The sequence below is a fragment of the Patagioenas fasciata genome, chromosome 14 (genome assembly GCF_037038585.1).
Source record: "Patagioenas fasciata isolate bPatFas1 chromosome 14, bPatFas1.hap1, whole genome shotgun sequence".
NCBI lineage: Eukaryota > Metazoa > Chordata > Aves > Columbiformes > Columbidae > Patagioenas > Patagioenas fasciata.
Window position 1 is genome coordinate 13,733,869 of NC_092533.1, and position 24,084 is coordinate 13,757,952.

The following is a 24,084-nucleotide window of genomic DNA, read 5'->3' on the forward strand; positions in this document are numbered from 1 at the left end:
ATCTGTATTTGCTAAATGCAAGTTCTTTTGCCAATCTGCATACAGTAATATAGTTTTACCTATGAAAATCACTTCTACAGTATATACAGTGATGAAATTAAACCTTACATCCGTCTCTAGTCCTATGATAATAATCATATCCAACTTTTTTGGAATAGATCTGTGCTATAACTGCCCAAGTAATCTCAAAGGTGTCTGATTGAAGGCTGCGCTGAGCTAGTTTCTGAGCCTGAATCCATGCTACCTAGGAAGCCTCTATCCCTCCTAATGATTAAAAGACGTATGTGGAATTATTTATGACTAAATAATAGCAGAATGGTGTAAAAGACAAAGGTTATTGTAACTTAACTGGCTGAGGTACAAAATGAACCACATGCCTGGGAAATACAGTGAGCATACAGGTGAAAGTGAACAAAAGAAAATGCTGACCCATCTCCTCCTAATGCATTCTCCTACGAGTCTATGCTTGGCTTACTGTACTTAGCAAACCCTTGATTTGTATTTTCTCCATGTCTTGTAAAATGCTCAGTGTCCTAACACATGTTAGACCCAAGTTCCTTTTCAGTCATTATAGGCTTGAGATTGTCTTGGGATGGGAGTGACCGTATAAACATAATTACTACGTAAGTTATGTACAGGAAAGTGGAAAAAAAACCAACTCTGGCACGCAGAACAGTTTGATAATGTGGTATAAATTCAGGAAATATGGACGATTCAGTCCCACTCTAATCCTAGGCTTGCTAATCGTGTCCAACGGTGCTACCTGAAGAGGTCGGCCTGGATTATTATACAATCAATAGGTGGCATTGGCTCAGATAATACCAGTTTTCCTAATGGCAGTAACAAATAATAATTAAATATAATTTCTTTCTTTTCAGAAGCATATACTCAAGTGACATGTAAAAATTCGTTTCTATAAATACATTTCAATAGGACTTTGTTTTCTTTTATATTTCTAGATTTATTTGGCTGCTTTTTCATCTTTTATATTTAATAAAATTCAGAGTTGGGCACATAAAGATCAGATATACATTTTGAATAACTGTACGATTTGCAAGATTTGCACATGAATCTATCTGTATGCAGACAGAAAACCATGTGGTTTTCTGTATAGAATATTAAGGACAATATGAGGAATGTGAGAATCTATACAGAGTTTGTTTGAATGCTAATAAATCATGGAATCACTTGTTTTCTAAGCACTGGGACTTGCTGCATAGGAAATATTCATTTCAACACACAGAAGTACCTTTTGCATGATTTTTTTATGCTGGCTCAAATCATTGACATTTGGTTAAAGAGCAGAGATGTCCTTAGTGGCAAAGGGAAGTGAGTTTTCAATGCACATGCAGCATACTTATTCTTCCATCCTTGAACTTGATGATGATGCTATTAATGGTTTATTTTTTAATTTTCTCACTCTCCCAGGGTTTTCTATGAACTTAACTTCTAAAATTATTGTGGTTTTGGCTGAAAAGGTTGTGTGTGTTTGTGCACGTGTGCTACTCAAGCTTCTGGTAACTAAGTTAATTTAAAGTTAGATTTCATTGGAATTTATATGTTGAGTTATGTATTTTAATATGTGGGTGTATTTGTGTATATGTGTATATATACACATATATAAATACATATATAAATTTACAAGCATATATGCATATATGCAAAATATTTATATACATATGTGAAGTTGCATTAATGTATACATATGTATGCAAAGATAATTTTACTCCTTCCTGAAATCAGCTACTGTATTTGTGCTTTTACCAGGCTCTTCCTCTAAGGCGCCTTCTAAACTAAATGCATTTGGGTGAGGAAGAGGTTGGTGATGCCAGGCAGTATTTTGAAGTGGAAATGAGAAAGAGCTAATTTTCTTTGCAATAGTAGGCACAGCTGAAGACCTATCAATGCAGTACAGGAGAGGCAGAGGAGGCAGAAACATGCTTTCATGTGAAATTTGAAGCTGTCTAGGAATATCGCTGTTGAAATCTTTAACGAAATCCTCCTCTACAAAAATGAGGAAAAATGACAAGCCTATCTTTTTCTTTTCCAGTTCAATGACAAAAATCTTCTTTAAATTGACTTTGCTACAAGGTAGCCATCTTACTTCTGGAACAAAGAATGATGTTTGTCATGTTGGCCTGCCACACCATGGCATGAAAATAAACAAACCAACCCTCCTGGAAAAGGTGCCTGTCATCATAATGATACACCAGTACTCTTTCCATGCCAGGGGCCACCCTTTTAAAAACAGCAGTATTATTTCTCAATAGAGCAGAAAAAAATCTGTAGAACATGCAAATTGCAAAAGCCACGAGAACATTCTAGGATGGCAGCACACAGAACCTGGAGGCACGTTCATGTCAGCTGCAGGTGCAGTGTCCTTTGTGCTCCGCAGACATCTTCTGGGAATTAAATTCTTACTTTTGAAGAGGAAGCACACTTCTTTGGCTGCATTTCAGCGTCACAGGGGGCTGGAAGACCCTTGTCAAGTGACACTGAAAATGAGAAACCGTTCATTCCAGCCTAGTTTGTCCATCATGCTGATGTAAGGAATCACTTTCTTTTTGCAGTTTAAGGGAATAAACTAGAGAGAACGTGGATTAAAATTTATGTCTTTGGTAAAAAAGTAAGCACATTTACATACCTCATTTATACCCATCTATGAACATCTGCTTGATAGTATCTATATATTCGAAAAACAGATTAAAAGTATAGAAGAAATACCTTTATATAGCACATCTTGTGGGGAAAAAAAATATTCTGGTGATGATCGTAATCGCATTAATCCTCTTTCACATATTTCATTTGCTCGTCCCGAATGAGGAACTGTGTGAGTTCTAAGGCCGTTGCAGATTTGACAGCATGCCACAGAGTAGAGGAAAACAAGTGGCAAAGCCAAGGAAGCACACGTGTCATCCCTCCCCTCACGGGAAAGATTGTGCAGTAAACTTGGTCTTTCTTCCTCACAGCCAATTTTCATGTTCTGTGCAGAACTCTCAGACTGGCTTAGTTTTCAATTTTCTCCAAGTATATTTCATGCTGTCGTAATTCTAATTACATGCATTTTTAGTAAAATACCAAATTGGTAATTTTCTTAATTAGCTTTGATATTTTAGCTTCCACATCTATCTTTCAATTTTTCATGCATATTTTGGTTTGGAAGTGATACAGTTCTCTATCACATATACATGAAACAATATGTATTTTTGTCTTTTTTTTTTGCTTGTTTCATACTTACACATGAATTTTTCATTTGAAGGATACAACCCTAATTTACTTTTTTCTCTCTTTTCTTTCCTCCTCAATGGTTACTGAGGAATAAGGACTCTTTGCAGAGCTGTTACAGAAATAATTAAAACACTGACTGAAATGATGATTTGTGATACAATGATGTGAATGATACTTAGATACTACAAATGATGATCTTTCTTTGAGTTATAATTAATACTGGTATAATAGTTCTGCCCTATATTCTCAAGAAACCTCTGCAACTATTGTTCTGTGAGTCTTGACTTCTCCTAAAAGGAAGCATTTTGCAAACATGATTGTTTCATGTAGAATAAACAAACAAATAAACACAAAGGCATATTAATCAGCTGAGTCTTGTGGCCTCAGCCCAACCAGGCGGTAAGGCAGTGAAATCCCATCGTTTGCAGCGCACTTGAAAGCCCTGACAAGAGCTGCTCAATTGTGGTATTAAGGTCTTCTTACCTATCATGTTAGCACTGGCTTTGAGTTAAATATGTAGATCTTTCTTCACAGCAAATGAGCAGAATACTGGGGAGTGAGAGAACAAGACTCGTTTCAATCATACATCAAATAATACCGTAGCTTCTGCCTAGTTTTCAGTGCATGCTGCACAAATTTTTTTAAGCTTCCCATTATATACAGATACACAAAAGTAATGAACACACTTTATTTTAAAGGAAACACATTTCTTCTAAGAGCACATGTGTATTCATTTTTACCAGCCGTAGCACCTGATCATTTTTTTTGGCCTCTGAAAGTGAAGATGTCAGAGCTTAGAAAGCCAAGAAGTGGTATAGATGCAGGAATTAGCCTCATATTTTTCCTTACCATGGAGGCTAAATGGTCATTCGTCAATTCTGCTTAGCAAGAAGGAACAAAGGAAAGAAAAGTTGCAGTTCATCAGAGAGGAGAAATTGCTGTATTGCAGAAATGTTGAGTCACCATATGGCTTTATGGATGCTGTCCTCCTGTTCCCTACCTTGGGTTTTGATGGGTGAGAGGAAAGTAAGACAGTAACTAATTTATTCTCCAAGATGAGTCAAATCTTCACTGAAGAAAACTGCTATTGCCGCATGTACTTCTGCCTGTCTCTCAGCTGAATCTTGACCACTTTAGATTAATATACAGTGTATTTTTATTGCAAAGTACTGGCAACACTGGAAAGAACCTTCTTACCTTCAGCCTTCCCAAACTGAAAAGATACGTCACTGATGATACTGGGTACTCATAATTTTTTTTTACTTTTGAATAATAATGAATACAATAAGAAAGAGGTTGTCTTATATTAGGAATACTTTATTTTTTTCCTTCTCACAACATAATTGAATTTGAAAGTTTAAGGTCGGTGGCTTTTTTATATTGTTAGGTGACCTCCCATTTATAACAGGTAAAACTTAGTTTTCTTCTAACAAGATTGGTTCAGATTGTCTCAGTTGACATTAAAGGCCATTCAAAATTGCAAAATTCATGATTCAGGTGGTTGATTTACAGCAAATGGAAAAGTCCAGAAAAGTAAAGGCTCACTTAAATACCTTGTAACTCCATTGTGTGTCTGGAGCTAGGACAGTGTGTTTTCCTTGCTTCATATTCAAAAGAGATTGTTTGAACCTAATTTTAAATCTTGTTCAGGGAAACAATACAATACAATTTTTTAAATGGTTAGATCGCTAGGATTGCATTAATTTTGTAGGTTCATTCCTCCTCTGTGTTGATGACTTACAAGGCTTTACTGGAGTTCTGCAGGTAGAAGAGTTACTGCACAGTAGGCAGAATTCATGTTCATTTTTGGTGGTGACTACAGAAGCTATTTATCTTCCTCTATGGGTCAGATTTGACATGTTCAGAGAAGTTGAATGACTGAACTGGGAACACAGGTGGTGCCCATGTTGGGACAGGGGAGAGGACTGGAGCTCTGAGAAGATGCACCGTGGCTCTGGTCCCCCTGGCCGTCCTGCAGCCCACACTTTCTCCACCATGTTTGCTTAAGAACAGGATCGTATGACAGGGGGAAATCATCTCTTTCATTGGTGTCTGATGTGGCTTACCTTCCTTATCTTTGACAAACATGCAAATTTTGGGAGCAAGAATGCAAATTAGGTTTTTTAGCAGCATTTTAACTGCTCAGCAGATGATCATAGCAGGTGAGGAGGGATAGACTGTGGAAAATAGAGTGGATGTAGAGTGATTTTTCATAGATACATTTGCTCATTTTCTATCAGTCATTAGTTTAGATAATTTCTGAGATTGGAGCTGCCCTTAATGGACATACTCATTCATTATTTACCTCCCCTGCTTTGGAGCTTGAAATCTTCACAAACTCCTGTGACAATAAGTTCCGTAGTTCAGTTACACAGAGTGACATGGAGCTTCCTTGCTTTAGTTTACACCTCCTGCATCAGGATTTCACTTGGTAAACAGTTGGTAATTGCACTTGGGTAACAGTCTGTAATGAACTACGTGCTTCCCAGAGCTCTTTTAAAAATTAATATCGCATTTTTCACCTTCCATTTCTCTCATACTTAATAAAATTTGCTTGATAAGAGGCACTGTGGAAAAAGCTAATTTAGGTATATGTTAGTGCAGTCTTCCCTTGAACCAGTGTAAACAGGTTTCAAAAAATATTCGGCCAAGAAACTCCTTAGTTTTAGCTGTACGCTGCATGAAGGACACCACTGTTTGTTTTATACTTGGCAAAGACAAGTGCTGTTTGATACCTCCTAGAGCTGGTACTAGAAGAGATAGTGAGTAGTTTATCCCTAGCCAGCACGCCAGTGGCAGGCGGGATTTTACAGCCGTTTATTATATCCCTCTCTTAGACAGACAGGACAACCCTAGCTCTTAGAGCTGCTGCTTTTACAGAAGCTGTTCCATAACTTCTAATTCTACTCTGGAGAGCATCAGTGTAAATCTGGATTGGGAAGTGACAACACTGTGATGGGAAATAATAATCTACTTTTTTTTAACTAAAAAGAGATTTGTGTATTCCTGGTCAACTGAGTTGGAACAAAGTTGTTTGAGTTTCGTTGCTGGCTTGACAAGCCATGTGATTTGATCACTTCTTCAGAGACTTGTCTGCAAAAGTATAATAATATTTTTATAGTATAGATGTAATATGATGATGATGACGATGATAATAATGATATCACCATAGTAACAGTAAACCAAAGAGATGTTGTGAGGCATGATGTGTTAATGATTTTTAAGTGCATAAAAGGTCAGAAAAGGTGGACACTGGCAATGCAAAACACAAAATTGTTTTATGATATTATTGTCCTTGTTATATAGACCCAGCACAACCACAATAGATGTGTGATGCAGGGAACACAGCATCTTTTACAGCACTTAATATGTTCATTGCATAGAAATTCTCACATTCAGTGTGTCCATATACTTCATCCTCAGCCTTGAAATATTTAGTCTCTGAGTAGTTCATAGATGCATGCAAACATTGTGTTTTCATATCTGTCAGAAATGTGTTATATTGAAAAATTCTGAAATTCTGCAATAAAACTCATAATTATTGCTCAAGAGCTTCCCACTAAAAACCAGTTTTGTTTCAGATTTCTTAGGGGGAAAGAGTCCACTGCACCTCACTGAATCATAGCTGCATTCACCACTTCTCAAATGACAACTTCAATCCAGATATTTCAATGAAATACTTCGGCATGTATACAGCAGCGATATTTAGATAGAGTAGCTTTATTCATTAGCCCACCTCAATAAAGAAACTATCCTCAGCAATTTTTTTCTCATTAGTCATCACCAGGAAAATTGTTTTTCATTGCTCATGTTAAGCAAATAAAATAGAACTGGTAGATAGATAGTGACCTGTATTGTCAACTCGTATTTGAGTACGGGGTGGAGGGAAGCACCTTTTGCAATATGACATTTACCGAGGATGTTATAAAAACGGAAGTGTCACTACCTGAGTTCAGATTAGGAAACTCAACCTGTCAAGTGCCTCATTTTTACAAAATACATTTTCATGTGGCTTTGTATTATTTTTTCAATCAATAAAGCTTGAGTACCTACTTGTTGAGATCTAAGGTTAAGTTCCACACTTTTTCCCAACAGATTTCTACAAAAGGCTCCCTGATGACAGCTATTGATTAAGGCTACAGTGCTCTTCTCTATTACACGGCATTGAGGTGAGAAGTCATCTTAAACACCTGGAAATGCTGTCAGGGAGTTATCCAAAGAGGATGGGCAACACCTGGGATCAGTGAACCCAAAAGAACATCAAGTGAGGTAAGTAACTTCTCTTTTATTAGGAACAACAGGAAAGATGTAAAGTTTTTTATAAAAGTAAGAAAAATGTGTTGAATATCATTGTTGTCTAAGTAGTTACTCTACCAGTAGCAGAACACATGATGGAGTAATAGTAACAGATCAGTAATGGAGCAAAATGAGCTCTGGATGGAGGGATGGCATGTGTCTGCTTGGCTGTGTGACTATGGTTATGCCACATGACACTGGAACAGGGTGCTATCACTCCCTCTTCTGGCTTTGGTAATATAATGGGGTCATACCTGTAATGTCAATTCACATTATCAGTGCCACTCCACTAAATTCTGTTAGGGAAATCTCTTCCCTGACATAATTGGTTGCCTGGGCTCTTAACTATGCCCTTCTTGTCTCATCAAAGAGCGCACCAGTGCACAGGTTTTGGGGCACTTTTCCTAAAGAGACATAAGAGAACAAACACTATGAAGCTGAAGAATCGGTGGCTCTTCCATAGCAATCTCTGCCCCTTGTTGTCACACTTACAGGACAAAGGATTACCACATGCCAGTCTATGTATGTTATGTATAGTATGTATATTGTGAATATTATTTATATTATGAATGCTTTTTTCATGTTGTTTCTTTGGGAGAAACTGCCAGTACTATAAAATAAAAAGGTTGCATGCACACCCCCTAAATAATCAAATAATGGGGTGTAGATTATATTTCTAAGTTTTCACCATATGAGGCTATTTTGAAGAAACTATGCAAGCTAGAAAAAGTGAAGCTCTCTCCAGCTACTCATATCCCAAATATTTTCTTATAAATTTGTTTGTTTGTTTCAGTAGCAATAACACGTAGCACCTAGATCAGCTCTTGTAATAAAAAAAAGCTTTCTTGTCCTCCTACATATACTACTATTGCAAAAGCTGAAACGAGCAAATGCATGTGATAAAGAGATAAAGTAAGAAGAAAACCCCAAGGAGATCTTGACCCTATGATCTTTGATATTGCCACCCAGCATGTTAACATTAGACCACTACATCACATCATGCAGAAGTGTGAGTTTAAAGGCCAGTGAACTCTACAGATTTTCCCGGTCTTTCAGTTACAGAAACACCTGTTCTAAATATATTTGGGCTGATGACTCAGTAGCAGTCACAAGGTCATTAACAATTGACCTGTGGTACCTGAACTACCCAGTGGAAATGCACTGGGAGCAATAATTTTTACTTGCTTTCATGTTGAACAGGTATTTATACTGAAGGGTGGAAAATCTTTTAGTTTTGTGAAAAATCTTTTCCAAAATGCACCACTTTTCTGAGGATTCTGAGGAGAGCATCCCAAAATCTAGCTGAAAAGGCTGGGTTCTGTTTCTGCAGGCTGGTAAAAGGGTGGGTCTGACTAAGTGTGAGTGCCAACACAAAGCGACCAAATCACTATGTGCCTATCGTATATCTATTTTTCTTTTTTTCTTCTGTAAATGGATAATTACTATCTTGGCAGAATTACAAAATATAATCTGTGTGTATGTATGTATGTAAAACACATGAATGCTCTCCATATAATTTTTCTCAAAAGGATTATTTTAAAATATTTTGCATATTCAATTTCCTCTAACTTTGCAATAACATTAGCAATGTGTTATAAAGACACTTCAGGGAAGGGAAAGTAGATTGTTAATACTAGTGTATCACCTGCCATCTGGACACACTTAACACATGGTGAGATGTAAATATTCAGCTATTTGTGGAATTTGATCCCAGAGCTCACTTTCAGTCAGGTAAAGTCATGTCTGGACAGGCACAGCTGTTGTATGTACATAATGCAATTTGTTTAATTTATGGCTTGATTGTGGTAACATAATACTGTACTGGGATTCGTGCAAATCCATAGTGCTCTGCTAGGTGAATTGGTGACATTCAAGTTCAAAGGAATATGATCCGTGCCAGTGTCCCCAGTGCATGGTAGTGTATATAACAGCTTCATCAAGGTGGTATGTTCCCATTGGTTTAGATCACAGTCAAGGAAAACAATGGAACTTTAATTTTGCATAGCATCTAGCCTTTGTGTGAGTGGTGCTAAAAAACCTGTACTGCTATCTCCAGGGTTCTCCACAAAATAAATATAGCAATTCAGGGGATTCTTCGGGTATACTGCAGACAAATATTCATGCTTCATATTCCTTCTGCCTACAATGTGCCTTTGGGCCCAGGGAGTTATGCTTTTCCATTACTAGCTGTAGCACGTGTGATCCTGAACACGTAAGTGGAATCTTATCTAATACAGTCAGCTTTAAAAGGTACATAGTGGCAGAGTGCAGTGAAAAAAGAAATCTGAGTACATTCTGAGGCCTACTCTACTGGAGCAGTTCCTTCTGTTTACATGAATAATCGTGCTTATGGAAGCAACCATACTTAAAATACATTTCTCTGCAAATTCACTACGTGTCCTCAAGTGTATTAGCACGGGTCTTTTTCCTCTTCAGAAACATTCAGATTCTTTCATGTTTTTCCTTTACATAAAAATATAACTCTTCTCTAAGTATTGTCTTTACAATTCCATGTTCTTGGAAAGCACATTCCGTAAGCAAATGCAACCAGTGAAATGCAAAGTATAATTACATTGCTAGACACCCTCACTGATCGATGTATAGCTATCCTTTTATGATACTTAAACACATGTCAATACTGAGCAGTACAATATATTAGTTTGCATATCATTTCTCATGCTCTGTTCTGACCCTCCCTATTGAACCTGTGTATTAACTATTAACATTATAACGGTCCATTTGTATTTCACGTATGCATGCATGTATTAGCGTGAAAAAGTTGAAGAATGTGTTTTGAAATCATCGCTTCTGAGCATAAACTTCCAGATACTGGATTGGGATTAAATACAGTGTGGTTATGGCATGAAAGCTGTATTCCATGACACAGTAGTATAGAAAAAAATAGAGCAAAAGGACAGTCTCTCTACAGGTTGAAAAGAGACAATGAAAGGAACCGTATAAAGTTGGTGGGGGTAAACCAGTCCAGTTCTCCTCTCCAGTGGCAGACGGCACTGAAACCATTTCAGTCACTGACGCCCATATCCCAGTGTGGCTTTGTCTTAAGAGAGCTGCCATCCTCCAGAGCCTGCCATCTGTTACCTGCGCTAACACACCCACTATGAGGTAGGTGTGGACAACCTCTAGGGAAAGATGGTGGCACGCATTTCCAGAACAGGGCTGGTGTTCACCACAACTGGGACTGTTGAAATGTGCTAAAAATTCAGTGTTTAGCATCTACAAATGGTATTTCTGTAGCTAAGGACAGAGAGCTGTCTATTGCTTGGCCATCTCATTGATCCCCAAAGGCTGGATGTTGTCTGTAACATGTCACTCAAAAATTGACATTTAAAGTGTAAATTTAGCATTTGTTAAAAAATGCAGTCTATATGTGATATCTTTCCTAGGAATATGTTACTCTTACGAAATTTTTACCTAAAGCTAAAATACCCTTGGTTATCTCTAACAATAGTGAGTTTATCTTCCTTTTTATTTCTGAAGCTGTAGAATGCCCTCATGAGTTTCTGCAAAATAGTATCATTGCACTTCCTTATTTCTGTGTTAGAGATGGCACACCTTTTCCTTGCTCTTGTCGTAGATTCAGACTGGCTTTCGTATTTTAAGAGCTCTATAAACAAGGCAAGTGGCACAGAGTTTTGTAATTAACATATCAAGACTTAGGTAAGGTCAATAGCAATTGGAACAAGAATTTGAAAGGTATAATGGGGAAGTAAGTTTCAAATACTACATGGAGTGATGCTGGCTGATCAACAGTCAACCACCAGGAAAAAAGGCTACTCTTCTCAAACACCTAGAAAATTAGAATATTTGTCCTTTTTTATACTTGTTTCAGATTTTATGCCTACCCATGCTGTCTTGCCCCACAGGATATTAAATAATAACAGTCTTCAAGCAGCAAGGAGAAGAACTAATTGTCGTTCTTCTTCTACTTCATCACTGCTGCTGTAATTGGAAGTTATCTCCTTATAATTGCATCTGTAGTGAATAGTAATTATAATTCTTATCATTAGCTTTTTCTTTTAATTAGTTTTTTACCATGATAAAATAAAGTTTTGTTTTCGTTCTTGTCTGACTTCAGAACATGAAGACAAAGAAATACACAAAATCATTATATTAATATTGTATTCTTAAATGCAAAGGTGGATTTTGCATAGCTAATGGTAAACTTGCAACATGATCAGTAAAATGTGGCGAGGTAACAGCTGGAGAACATGAGCTATGAATAAGGGAACAGAGCTTTTCTTTTCATCCTTCCTCATCTGTACATAAAGTGTTGAACATAGAGTCTGAGTGCTACAACTAAGTATAGCTTTGAAATTAATTTAGGTCAAATTGAATCACTTAAAAGAACCAAAAAAGCAAGCTTGCCAGCTCTTATACAAATCAAACAGATATGCTTTTTTCAATCAGTCTTTTTACATCAGCTTTTTGACATATATTAAGAATGAGAGCAACAGGGTATGTTCTACACAGTGTAAGAATAGTGAAGAGATTCCCAGATGCTCTCTGGAGTGTTTTGTCCCAGACAAGAGTCTCATCTCTTTTCCAACAGTTCAGTTAGGTTCCCAAAGACGGTTAATTTCATTTGTAAAATGTCAGTATTCTAGAATTATACCCTATGACGCAAGAGAGATTTAAAGACGACTATGAAGTTTTATTGGAGCCAGAGTTTCCCTTCCCTATATATCATGTAAGCACAGGGCTCTTATGTGTCTGCTCACAAACTGTGAAATTGCTGACAACTTTAGCAGATAAATAAAACATATATTGACTGCCATTTTTAAATTTAATTTGGGCTGTAAGTATTCCTTTAAATACTATACGTTACTAGTATATTACTAGCATATTTTGTAACATTCATTTGTAGGTCTGAACAGCAGTGGAAGGTTAAGCTTGCAGCACCCAGTTGACTGAATGCCGGTTATTTTTTAAATGACTTTTCTGACCTAATTTTTAAACTAGACAGCAGGAGTACCTATAGCTGAAAATATGTGGTGAAGGGGTCTGTGATGTACAATAAACTCCATAAGCACATTCAATATAGATTGTGATTGGAGAATCTAGTTCCACTGCACCTCCTGCTATATTGTTACTCAGACCAAAGCAAGTATATATAGGCTTTTCATCCTTTTTTTTTTTTTGGTTTAATCCACCACTTTAACTTCCAGATGTGCTAGAAATCTCCTCTCTTAGACCTGGTGTTGTACACAGAGTATTTCTTAAGACCTTGAAAATTCTTGTTTTCCTCTGACGTGTATCTTCTAGCAGCTACAAAATATGGCACTGCAAATGTAATCAAACCCTCCTTTTATTATCATGGTGCATTAAAAATATACAGAACATGTGTTTGACATTTACATAGCAAAACACAGACCATGTGTGTAGGAAATTGCATTTTAAGTCAACTTACCTGTTTACTTCTATTTTTTCCCTGGGATAAACAAAAGCAATGGGCAGATGCAAAACTCTAAGAGGAAGCTATGTGCGTAATAGAGAAAAATGTATAAAGCTACAAAACTTGTCGTTGAAATGGTGTAATTTAACCCTCATGTTAAAACTCCATGTATTTCCAAAACCCTATTTATGTATCTATGGATGTATAGATAAGTTTCCACTTCTAGGATGAAATCTTGTATGCCACATTGTAGCCTTTAGGGAATTTTTAACAGTGAGTTATAAAACCCTGAGGAACAAGGGTTTGTAGTGAAAATGCTGATACAACCTAAACTAAAGTGGCACAAAAGGCAAGTGTACAATATAATTAAAACAACAGAAGTCCAGAATGTCAGTATCTAAGCAGGTCTCCTTGACAAGTTCTCTGATTTTTAGTGTTACAGTTTTAACAGCATCAACTGTTTTTTTGTGGGTGGTTTGTTGCTTTGGGTTTTTTTTGAACAGATGTATTAGAAAGAGATTTATAAAACTGCAGCAGAGAGCAAAACAGCAGTGAAATGATTGAAGATGTGCATTTGAATCACTTTGGTTTACAGGGATTACTTAGGCTATATGAAAATCCATGAAGGTCATAATGACATTTATGTCATTCTAAAACTGATGTGTGCTCTTTTTTTATTCCCTTTATACACTGAACATTAAACAATTTTAAATGTACTGTTGAATTAAAAAGTAGTTGTATTCAGTTTTTAGTGCAGAACAAACTTCTGAGGAAATATCTATAATCTAAATTCATATCTTTTGGAGCTAAATAACATTTTCAACTAAGCTGCAATTTGACTAGAATTTGATATATTTTCTGCCCCCCTTCTTAAGAAACTGCTGCACTGTGGTCTAGACAAAAAAGGGTCCAGAGAAGGGCCACAAAGGTGATCCAAGGACTGGGAAGCCACCACATGAGGAAAGGTTGAGAGAACTGGGCTTGTTCAGCCTTGAGAAAAGAAGGCTTAGGGGAGATCTCATCACCATGTTCCAGTATTGAAAGGGGGGCTACAGGGAAGATGGAGACTCCCTTTGTAACAAGGAGTCTCATGGAAAAGATGAGGGGTAATGGGTACAAGTTACTCTTGGGGTGTTTCCAACTGGACATGAGAGGTAAAATTTTCACTATGAGAACAATCAGCCATTGGAATAATCTCCCTGGGGAAGTGGTGGATTCCCCAACACTGGACACTTTAAGGTTCAGCTGGACAGGGCGCTGGGCCAGCTTGTCTAGACTGTGCGTGTGCCAGGAAAGGTTGGACCGGGTAATCCTCGTGGTCCCTTCCAACCTGGTATTCTATAATTCTCTGACAGAATTAGAAACAAATATCTACTCCAGATAATTAGCCAATGTGTACTTTTTATGAACAAGCGTGTGTGGAGGAGCTTTAACTAGTATTTTAAAATCTTGAAGACTCTTTTGCAGTCAGTACTGACTGAAGTCCGAGACTCAGAAAATGCAGGCATCTTTTATTTCATTATGTCATCTACAATCTTCCTTTTTACATGGATGACTTTTAAAAAATGAATTTGTTATAGGTACATCTGGATTACAAATTCATAAATATACCATAACTAACTGCTATAGTATAGTTTTCTGTAGGTATCTGAATTTTAATAGTGAGTTATCTTAACATAGGAACTCCAAGTTCAAATTAGTTGTATTTCTAAATCACCAAAATAAGAACACATTAAGTTTTAACAAGCATGGCTTTATTTGTTTTGCCTTCTTCATTTTTCAACTAGAAACTGAGAGAAGAAAGCTGAGATTTGTAGAATTCCAGCTCATAGAACTGTGGGCAATAGTGAAATTATACAACTTAGTGTATTCCAAGTACCTCATTAACTGAGGCTGTCCCACAAATCATTCTGTCTTATGCTTTAATTTATACTGACATCCTCTTCTGACACTGTCTTACTATTAATTTTATATAAGCGCTCACACTTTTTTATCATTGCCATGTTTTAATATATGAAGTTTGTTCTGATTTCTTAATCCTTAATCTTTACATAAGTGGAAGTCAACTCTTACCAAATGCCTTTGGTTTGTGTGCCTTTGATCGCCACTGCCCAATAGTCCTTCATATCTTATTAGCAGTGGTCTTGCTGTATGAGTTGCAGATATCAGCAACTGTAGGCCGTTTCAAATATTACAATGGCACTGTTTACATCTGAAAGCCAGAATAAATAAATAAAAACATTGCATTGTTTTGTAATGGGGAAAAACCATCTTTTTATCCTTATCATTTAGAGCCGTACTTGTAGATCAGTCTCAAAGGACTGGTTATGCCTACCACAGTAACAAGAATTAGAGGCCATATCATTTTTGTGTTATCCTCACCTGTTTATCTCAAATGTAAAGTTATACATAGAAAATAGCTCCTTAATTTGGGGTTGGGGAAAGAAAAAAGGAATTACTCAAGTGCTGAAATGACTGCAAAATCAATACCAAGTTAGTAAAGAGAATCATATTGCTCATGCTGTTTTGCTCAACGCAAATAACATAGTTTTGATGTTTTTCATGGCAATTAGAAGATTTTTTAAAACACATTCCTAAATATTTATGTAAAAGAAGTACACACAGCACGGAATATATTTATTAACCATCTTTTAACTTCAAAGCTTTTTATTTTAACATAATTTCAACAGTAGAAGATTTTTTTTTTTTAAAAATATCATTCTGACCTGAGTTTGGGTCTCTTACAATACAGTAATCAGAGCTGATCAGCAGTTGGTAAAATTGATAAAAAGTAACTTTATTCAGTGTGGCTTAAAATCTAATCTTACAGCTTTCAAGAATTTCAAAACTGCACAAAACATAATTATATCTGAAGATGTTAATATGTAGTGGAGAAAAAGTTGTCAATACAATTCCTAGACCACAGAGAGTGCAACTGGAATGGGGATCAGTCAGAAGAGGTCAATTCTCAGGTGTAAATTGTGTCCCATATTACATAAGAAATCACTAGAAATTTGAAAACTAGAGATTTTCAGGTTGCCAGAGCCTATTTTAGACTTAATGGGAGCATTTTATGCACAAACAAAATGATACCTGGACAGATACTTTTTTTTTTTTTTTTTTTTTTTAAGTGATAAAGAACATTTATAAGGAGGAACTTTGCCATTTTTAAAATATTTTGTTTAACCAGGAGAATTTTACCAGTTATATCCATCTGTTGCTGCTAGAATAACACCCTTTTAAACATTCCTACTGTGGGACAGTAGCATTTTTCTTTGACTTAGCTCAAAGCTTTTGCAATGGTTAAAGATATATATATATATCAATACATATATCCATAAAGCAAATGCAAAACCTTGTTTGCAGCAAATATATTGATTGAAACCGACATGTCAGGTTACATAGAATTTTCTGCTGTGAAACAGGAACTCACATCAAATTTGGAGCATGTCAGAGTATGGACTGACATATCACAAGATGTGTAGTCACCCTGGAGTACTGATAGTCTTGAGATAGAATGAGATACTCAAGACTCTGATTTTTACCTCCTGTAAACCCATGAAGATCAAATCCCAGGACTTACCATTTCAACTAAGATTTTAAAGCTGCGGGCAGAGCTCATCTCCTGTACTTTGTCAGCTGCCTTGGTGGGGGCCTGAAATAAGAACGCTGTGGGATATTGCAGTGCTGTCCAGAGGTACCGACTGCCTGACAGCTGTCTGGGGCTGGTTCTGGCAGTGGTGTTTGTGTTAATGTGAGGCATGGCTGTGTGGGTACTATTTGCTTATGTGCCTGTGTACCATGGCATTACGTCAAGTCCGACCAGTTAAGTGGCCACTGCTTACCACTGCTAGTTGGTTTCAGTCCAAAAGAAATTTCACAAGAATTCATTACCTGTGCAGTACTTATACAGCTATGAGGAAGATTTCACTTTTCTAAGAGTTACAGAGTAATGTTTACTAACACCTACAGGGTTTATATTGTCTGCCACTGTTGTCCAAGTTTTATGGATATATCCTGAAGTATTTGTTTTCCTGGCTCTGAAATATCTAGGGGTTTGTGTGTTTCTTAAATAAACAAAGATCTCAGTTTATCTGTGTGTTTATGCAACATTACTTTTGAATATTCTCCTGATGCCCTTGACAGATGTAGAATTAAGAAGGTGGAATAGGGTTGGGGTAGGGCGGGAGGATGATCTGGGGTTATTTGGTCCCTACAGATGATGACACTCAGCCAAGGAGATCAGATTTGTAAGAAAATAGAAACTAAATTGAGTGCCTCTACTGCACTTACGCATATCTCCGAATAGAAGAACCTGTTTGTTATAAATATGGAATGCTTCCTCAGCAGCGCAGTGTCTCAGAAAGTACTGCTTTGAACTACAGACAAAGTGCTTTTCTGTGAGGAAAATGTACCGGGATATAAGGTTTATTTCTGAGTATTCCTCTTCTTAATAATAAAGTAAAACAGAAAATGGTTAAGAAGGGATGGAAAAAAAGAGAGAAATTAATGAAGATTTTTCTATGTGTACATTCAACAGATGAGTGTTTTCAGGACAGGGAAAAGCGGAACGTTGGATGCTGTTTAAAGATCCTGTTTGTTTTGTTGTGTGTTTCTTTTCACATCTGTCGGTAGTCTTTCGCTGCACTTTTGTTTCATAGTATTTGGGTTAATAAGACAGATTATATTGGCCTCAGTAAAGTTTCTATTTGTACCCGATCACCGAGCAAGAAGGGAAAAAAGAATCAAAGGAGTAAAAAAAAAAAAAAGAGGGGAAAAGAAGACTGTCAATCTTTTGTAAAGATCAAAAAGTCCCTCAATAAGCATTTGCCCAATGGTCTTAAATTATTATGATGTGCTGAGTAAATAGCATGCCAAATCACTGTGCATGTATTGCTGGATAAATCAGATGCATTTAAAATTCATAAGTATAATGAGCCTCATTTTTATCATAGATGCCTTAATCCTCATCTGCCCGCTATGGCTGGTAAGTGGGGCCCAAAGAATCAAATAGGAAATGTTTCATTTCTTCTGTACAGAGAGCAGCTGAGGCACAACTGTTTCAGGTAGTGTGTTCTACGCCGTTCTTCAAAGAAATACATTAGTACATCTACCAAGGGCATCTAGAATACATAAATCCAACTATTGAAAACTGCCATAGATATTCATTTAGTATATTCTCACAAACAAATTATGATACCTTACAATTATCCACTTCAGAAATGTTTACAACCTAAACACTAAGACTGTCTTAAATGCATTTGTATATGATTGCAATGCAGGATAACTTGGTGTTATCCCTAGATTTATTAGGTTTTCTGCTAAGAAGAAAATAGCTGATGTCTCATCTAATACTTAAGTTTGTGCCTCTCCTTGCTCTGCCCAGCACAGTATTAATCCAGTGACTCAGTTGCATCAAAAGTGAGAGTAACAACCTCACAGAAACAGACTCTCAATGTGACAGAGCCAGACACCTTCCCTTCCACGAAGCCACAGGACAGGAACGTTTTCCATGTTTGACAGGGTACACACTTTCTTTGTCTATGTATTTACTGTTCAAGGGCCTTTACAGGGTCACCCAGAGAGCAAATGTGTCAGTACTGGCATGTCACACAGTCCCCAAAAGTGGTACAGTGGCATCACTGGCATGGCACAATGCTGCTGCCAGCGTCGAGTGGGTACTACTGTCTATTACATGATACTATGGAAAAGGAGCAGAGAAATGGAGGGGTTAAAACTTCTACCACCCTTCCTCCAGCAAAATAATACCTGAGTAAATAGAAAAAGACTGCCATTTAATCCCAAAGAAATATAACTTGGATCTCTTTTCTCTTTGTGAACCATGCTGACTAAAATCTCTTTGAACAACCAGGTACATATGGAAGTAGCCTGTAATGTTTTGGACTGTTAAGTGAATGGACTCATAGGAAATCTCAGAAAATTCCCTTAGGGTGTAGTTTCTGCCAGGCACCATCATGGACAGCTATGTGGATGTAATTATGGGAATTGTAATAAAAACATTTTTCTAATTGATTAGTTGACCAATTAAGCCAACATGATGATCATGTTTTGCACGATCATCAATAATTCAAAGTAATCAGTGTGATATTTTGGTTTACCAACTGATGATTTTAAAACAATCCCATCTATTATGCAAGTGATCTATAGAAATAAAAGAGATTAAAGCAATAGAATTGTATAGATTTTTAACTGTGTCACATTAAAATAATTCCAAGAGTACAGAATTAAATAGAAAATCATATTTTCCTGCAGTGTTTTCAAGTAACCTGCCAAATTTAGGAGTTACATTAAATACGCTGTGGGAAAATTCTCATGAAGGATTTATTTCCTCTGATAAAGTATAAATTTCTTCTCTAACATAATGTATTTTGGTTATGAAACCCTAAAGATGCAGAAAGAAGGCCACTGGTTGGCTGCGATAGGACTGTTTCACATTGCTTTGTAGTTGTTAGAACATATTGGTGGATCCAGATCCAACAGGCTCCAACAGCTGTTTGTGCTCTTTACTCCTACATAGGTGCCAATTTATTTTACCATTTAAGTCAATATGTAGTCAGAAACCCAAATGCATTGCTGGGTATGAATTATGGTGGCTGTCAGAATGGGCTGTATAACCATTACAAGTAAAAGTAAATCAGAGCAGTCCCAAGACTGTAATTATTTATGCTGGCGACATTTGCCTGAGGTGGTTGGGGGTTATAATATACCAGAAAGTCATGTTTTTCCCCAATTTACATTACATTAATCATAGCATAGCTAAACATGAAGATTCAGCTTCAGCTTCAGTTGTATATCATAGCAGCTACCAAACAAAAACTAAAAGTCAGTTGCTATGACTTCCAGCATTGCCTGGTTCATCTGTGTTCACATACTCAGAGTCAATGAAAAGATTTTTTAGAAATCAGTTACATCTTACTTGTAAAACACTCAGCAGTGTGAAAAGTCAGATTTAAAATAATTTCAAATTTCCTGTGTGTAAATCAAAGCTCATGGCCAGGCTTATCATGAGTTGTTTTTATCTTCAAATTTAATAGCTGTATTCTACACTGTATAAATGGCTCAGGAACATTAGGGTTCTTAGTGTCTGTAAACTACATTGTTGAGACTTCTTTTTTAAATATTTATAAGTCTACTGTTAAGAACAAATAATTTTCTCCATCTATTTCACAATCAGAAATTATTTATAAGTATATCATTAATTATTTAGATTTTCCTGGTATTATATTTAACATTAATAATTAAATGCATCTAATTATTAAATCATATAAATAAGATTTAGTTTCACTGATGAGCTGAAATGCAAACAGCAATTCTATTGCTGACTGTAAACATTTGAAATTATATACTCTTGAGTAACAAGCCCACTTACTTGCTAGAAGTCAGGATGGTAACCTGCTGAACCTTCCTCTCTCTGGTCCATAATTACTGTACCTGGGACAGGTTTGGATCCTCCCAACCAGAACCAGCTTTGTCCACAGTTATTACCATGCATGCAGCCAGCAGTCGCAATGCCAGTGGCTTTACAATGTCCCCCAATTACCCCTGTACTACCTAATGGCAATTACCTTTCAGAGAACTGGTGAGATCTGATCCATGCTCCGGGAACCCTTGGCTATCTCCTCATTAAAATTTACAAAGAGTGTCACAGCTCAACAAAACACCTAACACTGTGCCTCAATCCCAGAAGTTAGAACCCAAAAGAGCTCTTTGGTTTCTGCAGTGCCCCAACACGCGTATTTCTGCAAAGTACGAGCAGCATCAGCTTCCCAAGCACAGCATTGAACACACAGAAGGGTGAGGTTCCTGCTCTGTGAGATGGCACAGTTAGCAAGTGCCTGACTTCTCACTCAGTTGTGTCTTGTACAAAAACTACATGATGAGTAATATGTAAGCTGTTTCAGCCCCAATTATGATAAAGCTAGACAAGGTTCAAAAGCCTATCATTACCTATACAAAGCTATTACAGTTTTTTAGCATAAACCTTCAGCTAATACAGTCCCACTGCTATTTCTAGTCTTTGCATTGTCAGAATTTACTCCTGTTTAGTGATTATGTTCAGTGGCCCACGTGTGCAACTTTCACGACAGAGAGATGTAAAATCTTTACATCTTTTGAAAATGAGGATTGGCCATTTGCTAGGATTCTTTACTAGCATTGGAAACACATTATCACTTTAAACCTGGCACCTGAAGACTTGTGGTCTGAACTAATGACAGTACTTAGAAATTTGGTTTTAAGCATTTTTCATCTTTTAAATACTTTGATGGAATCAGACACCTAGTGTATATAGTCCTTAAGGAAGCACTCTTAACCGAGGTCTTTTCAACTTCTTTTTGTCTTCCTGAGTGCCCTTGGGCATAGTCTAATTAATCATAGACTAAAACTTTCCAGTAAAATATAAAGTGCAGATTTTCCAAATGGGATTTTCTCTTGTTCATAGTGAGTAAGCACCTCTTATAAATAACTGCCCTTACTTGAATGCAGACATAAAACGTTCATAAATGTTTATTATAGCAATCTATGTTTTCAGTACCAGCTTGATATTTTCTTCTCAGGTTTTTATTTGGTAATGTAACCCTGAAATCTTCAATTCCCTGCTTTCATAATTATTTCTTTATTCTTTTAACCTATTTCCAGCCATGCTGGTATATTGAGAAATAAAAGTAAGAATAATGTCAATGGTTTCCCAAGCAAAAGGACCCAAGGGAACATTTTAGGACAATGTGAACTACAAGGAGAAAGAGCTGAGCTGATGCTAGCTTATATGAACTTTTAATTTGAGGATAATGTTAGAATTGAATCATAATCTTCAAGGTGAACAAGTACATTAGCTTCCTAACTAAGCTGACTTAACCTTAACTGTGAAAGTGACATTAATTACCTGACATACCTGTTGTAATTATCTTTCCAGTGCTACAGAAGCTGAATAATATTTATTTTCAAAAGGTGATGGATTGGCAGAGTGTATATGTATTCAAACAATGAAGAACATGCAATTGCTATAAGAAAAATATAAGAAATCTTCTGCTGTAATACTTCTAATAATTTTCTAATATTTCTAATAATTCAAATATGTCAGTAATATTCTTTTTTTGCTTTGTTTTATTTTGGATTTTGGACATCTTTTTGGTTTATTGAACAACTGAACTGTAATCACACAAAATGTGGTCAAGCGATACAAAACTGACTGAAATTGTGCACACCATAGGAAGCTAAGAGCAGAATGCGTGCTACAATAGTCCAGCTCTACTTTTAGCAAGACTAAATGACTAGGGAACTTTAGAAGAGAGCACACAAATAGATTACAACATCATGCCTTAATGTTTTTATGTTATAAAGAACTCTAATTGCTCCTGCAGCGATTAAAAGTCAGAAATTAGAAAAATCATGACAATAATTGCCCTTGATATAATCACTAAATTTCAGCCAAAGCTGCCCAACTTTCTGCCATATCACAGTCCTCCTTGATTATGTACAGCTGTTGCATGTAATCCTAGACTGCGAATTACCTCATGAAGAACCTTTTATTCTTTTTCATTTTTTTTTCCTGACTTAGTGCGGTTTGCATCTCTAAGCTTTTTCTATCTTCAGCTATCTCAATCCATGACAAAAGATTTCTTTTTTCTACTAAAGTCACTTTATTTACGCATAGACAAATTTACAAATGAAGTCAGTTACATCAGTATTCAGATGTACACAAGAATTCACTGAATCTCTTTTTTGAGAGGAATTTAAGTGTATATTGTATTTTTACTTGCAAGTGGATATTCTGTGTGACAAATTTCAATAAGTAGAAAAAGTGCAAGGAGTCAGTGAAATGTTATGAAGACTCTGCACCTCAGAATATGACCAAGTGCTGAAATTCCTGAATTACACAAGCAGGCTCTGAAATAAGTACCGCAGCTACAAACAAGAGCAGCTTCAGTGGTCCATGGCTTAGCACAGATTTTAAACACCATCCAGAACTCTGCATAAATCATCAGGCAGCAAGTCTTCCCTGGGGTTTTGTGTAGCTGTGCATCTGCACCAACTCTTGCTAAGCTCATTTACAACCGCCTCAGATACATCTACATGAGCTGTAAGTACTACTTGAACTTGAAATATATAGCTGAGCTTTTTGTACAGCCAAACTCTGTGAGATGGTTTTGTATTAATCTATATGGTTACTTGTTGATTATGGACCTACTAGGTGTAAATAAAAGTATTTGTTTCCAGACATGTCAAAAGACAGTCATTTGGTTTAGGCATGTAATTGTTCCACGTCACCTTATATATACCCCAACTAAAGCAAGGAGCTTGCATCACTCTCTCTGTTTAGATCTGCCAAATGATAAGGCCACAAATAAGCGTATATAATATTGTTAAAGCTAGGCACAGGGGCAGAAATGGCAGTAGCAGATTGGAAACAGCTCTCTCCTGTCAACAGAGATTTTGTTTCTCTGAACTCTCATCCAATTTGCAAGTCATTAAAATTTAATGCTCTTTAACATGATTAGGCAAAAATCTTAATCATAAAGCAGATTGACCTACATGTCTGATAGACTGAAAAAATGCCACCTTAAACAAATTTCTTCTGATTACAATTCTTGATGGAACCAGTTGTTTGGGAATGGGGTTCTGCAGTCTCTGGACACAAGGGTATCATCAAGTGGCTTTGAAAGTTGATTAAAGCACCAGAGCCAAGTTATGTCATATTAATGAAGTGTTCAGTACTACCAATCTGCACTTAGTTTCCAGAAGACATGTAGAATGTCTAAGCTTTCTTTATTGCCAATATATTTTTTGAAGGGAAATCCTTACAGTACATTTTAGAAATTAAGTTATCCTGATGGTGGGATTAGATTTTGATTAAAATCCATGCTTAATAATGATGAAATAAGGTAAAATGAATTTTATTAGTATGATAATAGTTGTACAAGATCATATACATTCACATTTCTCAATAATAAACATAGATTGGAAAACAGAAAAATATTTCTAATCTCTAGCCAAAAGTGAAGTAATGAAACATTCGCAGACAAGGTGGAGTGTGAAGACAACAGTGTAATATGACAGAACTAAGAAAATAAGGAATTAAAACTTGTGACCTTTGTCTTTGAGTGTTCAATTTGCTGGTATCCTCAAGA

The 24,084-nt window shown here is 36.5% G+C and overlaps 1 long non-coding RNA gene across 1 annotated transcript in view; it reads left to right on the forward strand.

Moving 5' to 3' along the window:
• Positions 1-24,084, forward strand: part of LOC139829087 (uncharacterized) — a 234,082-nt gene that overhangs the window by 81,078 nt on the left and 128,920 nt on the right. The window contains exon 3 of the long non-coding RNA XR_011741333.1: positions 7,324-7,497. This is a non-coding gene — a long non-coding RNA (uncharacterized lncRNA). The remainder of the gene's footprint in view (positions 1-7,323; positions 7,498-24,084) is intronic.